This window comes from Zootoca vivipara, chromosome 16 (assembly GCF_963506605.1).
Source record: "Zootoca vivipara chromosome 16, rZooViv1.1, whole genome shotgun sequence".
NCBI lineage: Eukaryota > Metazoa > Chordata > Lepidosauria > Squamata > Lacertidae > Zootoca > Zootoca vivipara.
The window spans coordinates 16,617,084-16,629,123 of NC_083291.1; the positions used below are offsets into that span (position 1 = coordinate 16,617,084).

A 12,040-nucleotide genomic window follows, 5' to 3' on the forward strand; every position below is an offset into this window, starting at 1 on the left:
TAGCAGGGCCAGTGTGGTGGGACTGGCTTTTCCCCATCCCATGCACTGCTGCCGCATAAAACAGCTACCCTGTAGAATCTGCACTGGCTGCTTATATGGGACCAGTTCGAGGTGCTAACTCTAAAATATAAAGCCCTTAATTATTTGGGACCTAGGGCCTTGAGATTTGGGGTAGAAGTGGGGAAGGCTATTTGTGATTCTGCTGATGGGTGCACAGTAGCTCATCACATGGGGAGCCAAAGCAGGGCCTTCTCTGTAGTGGTACCTCACCTGTGGATGGAGTCATCAGTTACGGGAGGTCATGTTTAGATTACTTTCTGCCTTAGTTGATTTCTGCATTGGCTTGTTGCTGTTTGACTGCGTTCTATTCATTTTATTGACATTGTCTCGCTTCTTATATGTGCACTACTCTGGAACAACTTGTAACAGAAAAGTGGTATGCAGAAGTCTTATATAAATAAACCTCTATATAAATAGACCTCTACAATGATGCATATTGTATTCCGTGTCCCCAGTCATGGCCAGTGCCAGCGGAACAGGAAATCCCTCCCACCTCCCAGAATTACTTCCTCTCTGTTTTCATAGCTAAGTTTCTTCCCAGCAAAACTACTGTAAGCTTCTACAGTGAAGTGTATTTGTTCAATGGGGGGGGGGAATCATCTCTTTGAATACATATCCTTAAAAATAATTCAGGCAATGAAAAGTTAAGCCTTGGAGGGTAGGGACCCAACATAATTGATTTTTAATATGTTACTGTATTAAGGACAAGTAAAAAAGTGTATAATGGGCTGGTCATAAAACACTCAAGGCACACCAAGCTCACTTGTCCATCGCACCAGTGAATTGCCTTCCCCAAGATAGGAAATACACAAAAAAAGTCCCTTTGATCATAACCTGATAACCTTATGTTGGTGACAATATTATAATTGTTATGAAACATAAACATGAGAAAAGAATTACATGAAACCACTCTTAGTGCATGCTGCTTTCCATAAATGAGGCTGCAATAAATTATACGTGCTTAGCTAAGAGTAAGTACTATCGAACTCAACGGAACCTACTTCTGAGTAGGTATGCATAGGACTGCACATTTTAAATATATCCCAAGAGCTGACCTAACTATATCTTGGCATCTCTTTCCCAAATCGGAAATGGAATCCCTGCAGTCTATCATAGACCCCGGTGGACGACCAAGATACTCTCAGTCGAAGACCATCGTAGCCATAATGTACATACAGTATTATAATCTAAACTTTAAAGGGAAGTTTGTTTCCACTTGACAGAAGGTGGGTAGGGGGATAAATTTCACCTGGGAAGTTAATAATAATACAGTGGTACCTCTACTTACAAATTTAATGTGTTCCAAATGCACATTTGTAAGTACTGTACAAAAAAATTGTAAGTAGAATCCCATAGGAATGCATTGGGAGAAAAAAATTGTAAGTAGAAAAAATCCTATCTAAAAATTCGTAAGTAGAAAAAATCCTACCTAAACCGCATCCAAGATGGCGGACGGAGCTCCATTCATAAGTAGAAACATTCATAAGTAGAGTTATTCATAAGTAGAGGTACCACTGTAATAATAATAATAATAATAATAAATTTTTATTTATACCCCACCCTCCCCAGTCAAAACCGGGCTCAGGGCGGCTAACACCAATAAAATTACAATAAGACAGAAAAGAAAAGAAAACAATTAAAATACAATATTAAAATTTAGAATTTAAAATGCAACCTCATTTTAGGTAGTCCATAAATCAAAAGCATGAGGGAGGAAAACACAGGGGTCAGACTGAATCCAACCCAAAGGCCAGGCGGAACAGCTCTGTCTTGCAGGCCCTGCGGAAAGATGACAAATCCCGCAGGGCACTGGTCTCCTGTGAGAGTGTTCCACCAAGTTGGGGCCAATACAGTACTGAAAAGGCCCTGGCCCTACTGGAGGCCAATCTAGCCACCTTATGGCTCGGGATCTCCAGAATATTGTTGTTTGTGGACCTTAAGGTCCTCCGCGGGGGATACCAGGAGGCGGTCCCGTAGCTACGAGGGTCCCAAGCCGCATAGGGCTTTAAAGGTACTCCACCCCAATACAGTGGTACCTCTACTTACGAATTTAATGCGTTCCGAACGCACATTTGTAAGTCGAAAAAAATTGTAAGTCGAATCCCATAGGAATGCATTGGGAGAAAAAAATTCGTAAGTAGAAGCAACCCTATCTAAAAATTCGTAAGTAGAAAAAATCCTATCTAAACTGCATCCAAGATGGCGGACAGAGCTCTATTCGTAAGTAGAAACATTCGTAAGTAGAGTTATTCGTAAGTAGAGGTACCACTGTACTTAAAACTGCAGTCCTGCACACACATACCTGATAACAAACCCCATTAAACCTAGTAGAATTTGCTTCTGGGAATTTAAAAACACAAGGAGTCTCGTGTGCTGCATGTGTGCAATCCAACTCATGCTCAACTATGAGTAAGATCCACTGAAGACTTATTTCTGATTAAGCGTTCTTAGGACTGACCCAAAACGAAGGTACCATGAAATGTAGAAATCATGACTAAGCAGAAGAAGTCTGGAGAAACCACTATACGTCAGCAGTTTCTAACTGTTCTGAACCAAGCTTCCCATCCAATGCAGAATAGATGTCATCCAAGTTTAGACAACTGCTATTTTAAAAACTGTAACACTGATAAAAACTGGTTGGCAGCAGTGGCTGAAATACCCCGAAAAACACTCCTCAACCCGTTCTTTAAAGCCAGGCTTTAAAATACGTTGATTATTTTGGGAATGGTCCCTACTTCAGATGTATTTTTGGTCTGGCAACTTAAGATGTTTTATTCCTTCCTTTCCCTCCAGCCTTTGGCACTATCTTTAAAATACTCTCGCACCAACATGATCGGATCCTGTACAGAGAAAGAATATGCAGCTGGGGGAGGACAAAGGCAGGCCTACAGGAGAGTAACTGCATTCTGCAATGTGGGAAACCCAGTCACGGGCAGCAGAAATGCTTCTCAAATCAAATTACTCTGCTCTCTCTTCATATACAGTATAGACTTGCAAACAACTGCTTGCCTGTGCTGAGTTTCCAGGTAGAGTGCTTACCGTTTGTCAAATGGTTTGGAATTCGCTTGTTTGTTTGAAACAAATTCTCGGGCCTGAGATAGCATCCTGGGCTAAGGAAGTTTGTGAGCATGTTTGCAAGATGGGCCTGATATTCTAGAGTTGTAATGTTTACCACAAACATTTCATGATGCCATATGAGAAAGGCCTAGGACTACCTGCCTCTACAGGTAACCTTATGGCTTCAAGACTAACCAGGAAGTTGAGGTTGAATAATAATAATAATAGATCTATTGGGAGCTGGATTCCATGCCCAAGAAGGTAGATTGCACTGGAAGGAATACAGACTTTTATCTGATTGAGCTGTATGGCTTAATTAGATTTCTTTCCAACTCGATACAACCATCCTAGGCTTCTACGCTCAGCAGTAATTAGGAACCGGTTTTTGCATTAAAGGCTCTTGGAAGTACCACGTCGCTTGGACGAGAAAGAGGAGTCTAGCCCAGCTAATATTTATTTAAATATAGCTAAGGTTATACTTACAAGCCCATTTACGATGCACAAGGTTCCCAAAGTGTGACATGCAATACATGCTACCCAGGCTTCTAAAGAGTATTGTGCTTGCAGAGTACAGAAGTATATTCGAATATCACAATCAGGTATGGCTTTCTCTCCTAAAGTTTTGGCAAAGGACAGAAGCAGTCTAAATATACCTGACTTAAGGATCTGCCAGCAACATCTGCTTTCATACAATTTCTTGTTGGAGATAACCATTTGCCTTTAGGCAGTGACGTTATACTCATATTCCCAGAATTTAGTTCAAGAGGGCCTTTGAGTGTTGTTCCCACGTGAACATAAATAACTATAACCATAAATAACTTTTGTGTCAGAATGAGCCATTGTAGCTATAGAGGCCCGTTTGGCTCTCCCTGTGCTCTGAAACATCTACATGAAGCCACTGGGTTGAGGTCACTGGGTGATATGAGCTGGGATGACATCAGTTTGCACAACAGATTGCTTGGATGCCAACCCAAGGAATTTGCTTGTTTGTTTCAAACAAATTCTTGGGCCTGAGCATCCTGGGCTAAGGAAGTTTGTAACTGTCTTGCCAGAGCTCTAGTTTTCTCCCGCTTGGACTACTGCAATGTGCTCTATGTGGGGCTACCTTTGAAGGTGACCCGGAAACTACAATTAATCCAGAATGCGCCAGCTAGACTGGTGACTGGGAGCGGCTGCCAAGACCACATAACACCAGTCTTGAAAGATCTACATTGGCTCCCAGTACGTTTCTGAGCACAATTCAAAGTGTTGGTGCTGACCTTTAAGGCTTTAAGGTGCTGGCCTCGGTCCAGTATACCTGAAGGAGCGTCTCCGCCCCCATCGTTCTATCTGGACACTGAGGTCCAGCGTCGAGGGCCTTCTGGCGGTTCCCTCAGTGCGAGAAGCCAAGTTACAGGGAACCAGGCAGAGGGCCTTCTCGGTAGTGGCACCTGCCCTGTGGAACGCCCTCCCACCAGACGTCAAAGAGAAAAACTACCAGACTTTTAGAGGACATCTGAAGGCAGCCCTGTTTAGGGAAGCTTTTAATGTTTAATAAATTAATGTATTTTAATACTTCTGTTGGAAGCCACCCAGAGTGGGTGGGGTATAAATAATAATAATAATTATAATTATAATTATAATTATAATTATAATTATTATTTTGTTTCTGCTGCCAGATTTCACTGCCACCTATATAGATTAGCCCAATAACTTTCCTCTTCTTCTGAGATCCTTCTCTCTATTCTCCCATGATACGCAAGACAAAGCCTTTTGGGTTGTGTTGCCCAGAATGTGAAAAACAACCCCCCCCCTCCCCAGCCTGGTATTACCTGTGTTTAGGTGAGCTTTGCAAACTCTTTAAGTGGGGTATTTTTAAAGTTGGGATTTGCTGCAAAACATACCAAATAAAAATATGTATGATACTTAAAAGTGCATGTTCAGACTCTGGGTCACTCCTCAATAGAAAACAGTTCCCTGCCCCCCCCCCAACATTCTGTCTGTCACCATGAAGGCTAGAAACACATTTCCCCCCAAATGACTAAAATAATAAAAATCTGATAAGTAGCAACAGGATGTACAAAAACCCCTTGAGAACTATATGTGGTGTATCATATGCTGAATATTGCTCAATACGTAAGAGGGGAGGGAATCTCTAGTTCGTGCCACATTGTCCCTATCACCAAACACTTCCAGTTTCTTCCCCGACCCCACTCCCAGTTATTAATAAGCTCAGCCATCCTGAGATACCATCAAGCACTCAAAGTAACTTTATCTTCAATTATCCATTCATGCTTCTGTGGTTTGTTATCCTAAAGGAATAACAACAACAACAACAACAACAACAACAACAACAACAACAACAACAACAACAACAATTTATTATTTATACCCCGCCCACTCTGGGCGGCTTCCAACAGAAATATTAAAATACACTAATTTCTTAAAGATTAAAAGCTTCCCTAAACAGGGCTGCCTTCAGATGTCCTCTAAAAGTCTGGTAGTTGTTTTTCTTTTTGGAAAATTCTATGTCAACAACCAAGCCAGGATAAAACTGCAAAAGCATCTCCAATAGTTTCAGCAGGTGCCATCTGTGCCAACTTTTAAATACCTGCTGAAAACTTTTTCCTGCCAGGCCTATACAAGCCATTAAGTAGACAACGGATAGCTGAGCTCTGATTTTTTTAAATAAATAAATGGCTTTCCATTGTATGGCTTTATTTACGACTGTTGTAAACGGCTCTGACCTTTTTAATGAAAAGCTGTATGCAAATATTGTTATTAATAAATCAGTAAATGGTGCATAAACGCAGGCATAGGCAAACTCGGCCCTCCAGATGTTTTGAGACTACAATTCCCATCATCCCTGACCACTGGGTCCTGTTAGCTAGGGATGATGGGAGTTGTAGTCCCAAACCATCTGGAGGGCCGAGTTTGCCTATGCCTGCCCTAGAGGTCTACATTTCGCATTTCCCCTGTCAATAGCCTGTTACCCCAAAATCTGATCTACGCTGCAGAGTAATGATTATTTTAGACCATATGTAGGCAGCCTTTAACCGAAGCCCCCTGCTGCCACTTAATTCTGAGTATGCCAAATTATGGTGTTGGTGTGTGATATATATGTGGAATGAAGATGTTGGCAATGCCCACTGACCTGCAACCCTAACCATGAGTCAAAATGGGGCAAAGACAAAACAAAAACAAAGATTACCCCCAACTCATATGTGGATGTATTTAACACACTTTAAAAATGCCAAATATTATAAGCTTGTGCAAACTGCTTAACTAAAGTTAACCTTGGTTTGTTTGTTTTTAAGGATGGGAGTATCAGAATGACAAATCAATTGAGGAGGACTATTCAATCTCCTCTGTAAGAAAAATAGCTTAAAGCGCACACCAGGCCTGAGATTTTATATTTTTCAAAAAATAACCGAGGCGCCGTCTGTAAGGAGGTAATGATGGTCAGCTGTGTGAATGGAGAACAAGTGAAGGATGAAATGGATATTAATGAAGAGGTGATATGGCTACAGGTGGAAAAGATGGACATATCGGTATTTTTCCGTGTATAACACGCCCCCGTGTATAAGATGCCCCCTATTTTGGGGGACTCCAAATTAGGGAAATGGGGGGGGGGGGTTGCCCAGATTTGTTGAGCTTTTTTTAGGGGTTGCCAAAAATCGCTCACCCGTCTGACCTACACTGCCACTCACGCGCGTCCCAAAATCAAACTTGCACCCGCCAAATTGTCGCAGCGACAGCAAATCAACACCAGCCCTTGTCACAGGCAGCAATAGCATGCCCAACAGCCGCTGACAATCTCCAGGTCGCGGCAACAACCAATCCCACGTCCCCCCAATGCATTATCCATGTATAAGACAACCCCCCCCCCCCTTTTACATAATTTTCAAAGACAAAACCTCATCTTGTACATGGAAAAGTACGGTATGTTTGCAACAGGAGCGGGAAACCTGATTTTTTAAAAAAAGAAATTGTGTTAAATAATAATAATAATAGTAATAATAATAATTTATTTATACCCCGCCCATCTAGCTGGGTTGCCCCAGCCACTCTGGGCGGCTTCCAACAGAAATTTTAAAATACAATAATTTATTAAACATTAAAAGCTTCCCTAAACAAGTAAATTAAGTAATTTAAATGGAATTTTTGGAAATTTTTGGAAGAGGCTAAAGGGTGGAAAATATTTTAAATTATAAGATAATGGGAATAAGAATAGAATAAGAACTATAAATCAGTTTTCAGGGGAAATGGTGGTAATGTATGTCTAGAATAGTGGGAATATATGTGAAGGATTTGTTTAAATAAGGAGATAAAGTCAGGAGTTAAATAAATTGCCAAAGATGAGTCAAAATGAAAGTCAGAAAGAGGGGCTCGAGCAAGTCCAATTGATTATGTTAAGGTAATTAGATGAGAAAACAAGATTTTTGTATTTTTATTTTTATATTTTTGTGTGTCTTGTTTTGGGTTGGGTGCTTGTTTTAATTTGGTTGTGGGTGATTGTTATTTTGTATATGCATTTTTGTGTCTGTTATGTTTCTTACCGTGTTTATGGAAGACAATCTTACCAGGCTACGAGAGGAGGAGGAGGAGGAGGAGGAGGAGGAGGAGGAGGAGGAGGAGGAGGAGGAGGAGGAGGAAGAAGAAGAAGAAGAAGAAGAAGAAGAAGAAGAAGAAGAAGAAGAAGAAGAAGAAGAAGAAGAAGAAGAAGAAGAAGAAGAAGAAGAAGTTTCTTATTACAAAATGAATTAAAAAATTTAAAAAAAATTAAGTAATTTGGTTCAATTTGGAAAATTTTGGAAAACTAATAAAAATAATTTGGGGGGGGGGAGCTTAAAGCTTTGACCAAAATGGCATCACATTGCGGGCAGGGTGAGAACTGTCATATTCTGGCTTCATTTTTAAGATTATAGCTGCTGGCTCCCGATTCCAGATTTAATTTATTCTGTTGTTGATGTTGTCGTTTACTACAGTGCACGACTATTCTCCGGCATGCATGAGAATAAGCTCACTTTCGCCCGATCTATTTGGAATGTGGATGGAATACTACAGCAGCAGCCTTGGCTAATTACAGTCTGTGTTAAATAGTTGAGATAAATGCAATTCTAAAGTGGTAATCCTATGCAAACTTGAGTCTGAAGCGGGTCCCGGAGAACTCAGCGGCATTTACCTCTGAGTAAGTGTACACAGGATCAGGCTTCAAACGAGTCTAGGTCTAAAGTGTAAAAAAAGGATGTGCTTGTTTGAGCAGTTTGATTTAATTAGGTTTTTTAAAAATCATTTAAATTCATACTGCGCTATGTATTTTTCATAGCTCGTCAACTGCTCAGTAATAAGGGTGGTATACAAATGTTAACAAATAAACATAATATTCCCTAATACAGTAGGGTCACGAAGAGTCGGACACGACTAAACAACTAAACAACAACAACAAATACAGTGGACGCTCAGGTTGCGAACATGATCCATGCGGGAGGCACGTTCGCAACCCACAGTGTTCGCAACCCATGTCTGTGCATCTGTGCACGAACGGGTCGTGATTTGGTGCTTCTGCACATGCACAAAGGACCATTTAGCACTTCTGCACATGCGCCGAAACCCGGAAGTAACCTGTTCCAGTACTTCCGGGTTCAGTGCGGAGTGCAACCCGAAAAGACCCGGAAGTAACCTGTTCCGGTACTTCCGGGTTCAGCGCGGAGTGCAACCCGAAAAGACCCGGAAGTAACCTGTTCCGGTACTTCCGGGTTCAGCGAGGAGTGCAACCTGAAAAGACGCAACCTGAAGCGGCTGTAACCCAGGGTATGACTGTAATAATGTTTGTTGCCTTCATGTATTAAACACAAACCTTCTGGGGAGCACAATTACTTTATTACAACCGAAACTGAAGCCTTTAGCAAAGGGGTGGGGGGAAATAAATATGCAGTTGGATACCTTGTGCTTGAAATTTTCCAATCCACAGCTGTGCTTAATAGCAAATTAGAATAGCAGATGCTAATAAATTTTCAAACAGCTCATTAATTATTGTAGCTACCTTGGGCCATCACCAGATCCACAATTTGGCCATATGTCTTGCGGGGTGGGGGGGTGGGCTTTACACAGCGCAAACAGAAGAGGAAATCAAAGGAAAGGAAATCTAAGAGAATATGTCTTTTCAGCGCGCTGTGCGGATGATAATATAACAGCGTGGAGGTTGGGATGAACCGCTTGTGTATACAAACCGGTGGTGGACGGAAAGACACTTGTGAATGAGCTGAGGAACAGAGTTTTCCATTTTCCTTTTGAAATAAGGAATGCACACAGGGATGAATCTAGAATGTATTTTTGGAATGTTTATACACATATATACAACACACACAGAGACACAGGCACATAACGTTTCACGATCAGTTACCCTGAGCGAGGGAAATGTCAGAAGAAACCATCTGAAGACCAAATACAGAAAGAGAACGTGTATGATAAATTGCATAAAATCAGCTGTTCAAGCAGCCCAGGAAGAAAATGTGGTGCTACATCAAAAACACAAACTAAAACCATTCAAAGAGTTGCTTTTAAGGGACAGACACATCTGTTAAAAAGTTACCGTAACTGCTGGGATGATACTTTTTGCTCACTATAAAGCTGCTTCTTGCACTTCTTGGAACTCTTTGGCTTCCACTGAACACATGGGGCATCCCGTTTCCCCTTACAATGACCTCGTGAAGTGGGTTAGACTGGGGTCTTCAACTGTGGGTCATGGTGCGATCAGATGGGTCGCACCAGAAGCAAAAACAGCATGTGAATATACAGTGGTACCTCAGTTTAAGTACACAATTGGTTCCGGAAGCGTACTTAACCTGAAGCAAACTTTGAAAGTAATGGAAAGTGGATTAATCCGTTCCAGACGGTCCGTGGAGTACTTAAACTGAAGCGTACTTAACCTGAAGTGAACTTTCCCATTGAAAGTAATGGAAAGTGGATTAATCCGTTCCAGATGGGTCTGCGGAGTACTCAACCTGAAGCGTACTTAGCCCAAAGTATGAGTGTAATTGGTTCTGGAAGTCCGTACTTAACCTGAAGCGTACTTAACCTGAAGCAAAACTTCCCATTGAAAGTAATGGAAAGTGGATTAATCTGTTCCAGACGGTCCGCGGAGTACTTAAACTGAAGCGTACTTAAACCGAGGTATGACTGTATGGTGAAAGATTAAGAAATGGGTCCCCAAATGCATGTTGGGGTTAAAAGTGGGCCGTGGGTCTCAAAAGGTCGAATATACTTGGGGTAGACATTGATAGTGATTACTCAGTAGAGCTGGGTGATACCTGGTTTTCAAGGTCATGATAGATCACCAGCTAAACATAACGATATACTGATATATCACGGTGTCTGAAATAAGGATGGAGCCATGTAGAGGCTTCACGGTTTTTCCCTCATCGTGATTTTTGCTAGCGTCTGCTCTTGTGATATGCTGCTCCCTGCAGGAGACGGCTGAGCCGACAGAGGCGGCAGGAATCGAGAGAAGCATTGGCTGGCTTCACAGTTTTACCCTGATTGTGGTTTTTGCTTGGTACGCATGCATGCTCTGGTTATCTCCTGCTTGGACTACTGCAATGCGCTCTACGTGGGGCTATCTTTGAAGGTGAACCGGAAACTACAACTAATCCAGAATGCGGCAGCTAGACTGGTGACTGGGAGCGGCCACCGAGACCACATAACACTGGTCTTGAAAGATCTACATTGGCTCCCAGTACCTTTCCGAGCACAGTTCAAAGTGTTGGTGCTGACCTTCAAAGCCCTAAATGGCCTCGGTCCCGTATACCTGAAGGAGCGTCTCCACCCCCATCGTTCTGCCCGGACACTGAGGTCCAGTACCGAGGGCCTTCTGGCGGTTCCCTCGTTGCGAGAAGCCAAGTTGCAGGAAACCAGGCAGAGGGCCTTCTTGGTGGTGGCGCCCGCCCTGTGGAACGCCCTCCCATCAGATGTCAAAGAGAAAGACAGCTACCAGATTTTTAGAAGACATCTGAAGGCAGCCCTGTTTAGGGAGGCTTTTAATGTTTAATATCTGAAGAAGTGTGCATGCACACGAAAGCTCATACCAAAATATAAACTTAGTTGGCCTTTAAGGTGCTACTGAAGGAATTTTTTTATTTTGCTTCGACTCAGACCAACACGGCTACCTACCTGTAACTAGAACAATGTTTAATAGATTACTGTATTTTTTCTGTTGGAAGCCACCCAGATTGGCTGGGGAAACCCAGCCAGATGGGTGGGGTATAAATAATAATAATAATATATTATTATTATTATTATTATTATTATTATTATTATTATTATTATTTGCAGACACATCATGATTCACACTATACTGCCAGGTCAAAAATTATGAAATCGATGTCACAGTATGAACTTCAGACTGGTTTTGGGTGATACAACAACATATTGCCCAGCGCTGTTACTCAGTGAGCTTCCAGACAAAGAGACAAGCCTGAATACTGGCTTGCTTCTACAGCAGCTGTGTGTGCAATTCCCTCTTGCACTTACAAGATATAGTGTTTCCTGAAGAATAATCATTAAAGGGAGGTGAAGATGACTGTGACCAAGGCATACTAAGCCAATTGGTGAGGTTCAGGGAATACCTTGGTGAAAAGAGATAGGAATGTGTGTGTCAGAAGGGTATCTTCTGTCCGCACCTGTCAAATCTGAGGTTCGGCGATGCAAAGGAGCAGCAGGTTATTCCATAATTGACTATGGAAATCTGGTCAGTTATATGTTGTTGATTCCCTTCATTTTCATATTCCTGGGGTGGGAGGGAAACTGCAATTGGCATAACTGAGGCTGGCGAAACTTCCTTAAGGGATGAAGGATCTCAGCTGTCAAAATCATTAGTTACCTACTTTGTCCAGTCATAACCGAGATATAATTCTCTTTTCGCTGTGCCTATGTTAACACCCTT

The 12,040-nt window shown here is 41.9% G+C and overlaps 1 protein-coding gene across 9 annotated transcripts in view; it reads right to left on the minus strand.

Moving 5' to 3' along the window:
* The window catches only part of ZNF462 (zinc finger protein 462), a 158,175-nt gene that overhangs the window by 96,436 nt on the left and 49,699 nt on the right, over positions 1 to 12,040 (minus strand). Inside the window, exon 1 of one of the 9 annotated variants that reach the window (XM_060269177.1) lies at positions 1,490 to 5,411. The exons of the other annotated variants lie outside the window; for them this stretch is intronic. The gene's annotated coding sequence lies outside the window, so the exon portion shown is untranslated. Of the gene's footprint in view, positions 1 to 1,489; positions 5,412 to 12,040 lie in introns of those variants that run through there. 9 annotated transcript variants of the gene reach the window in all.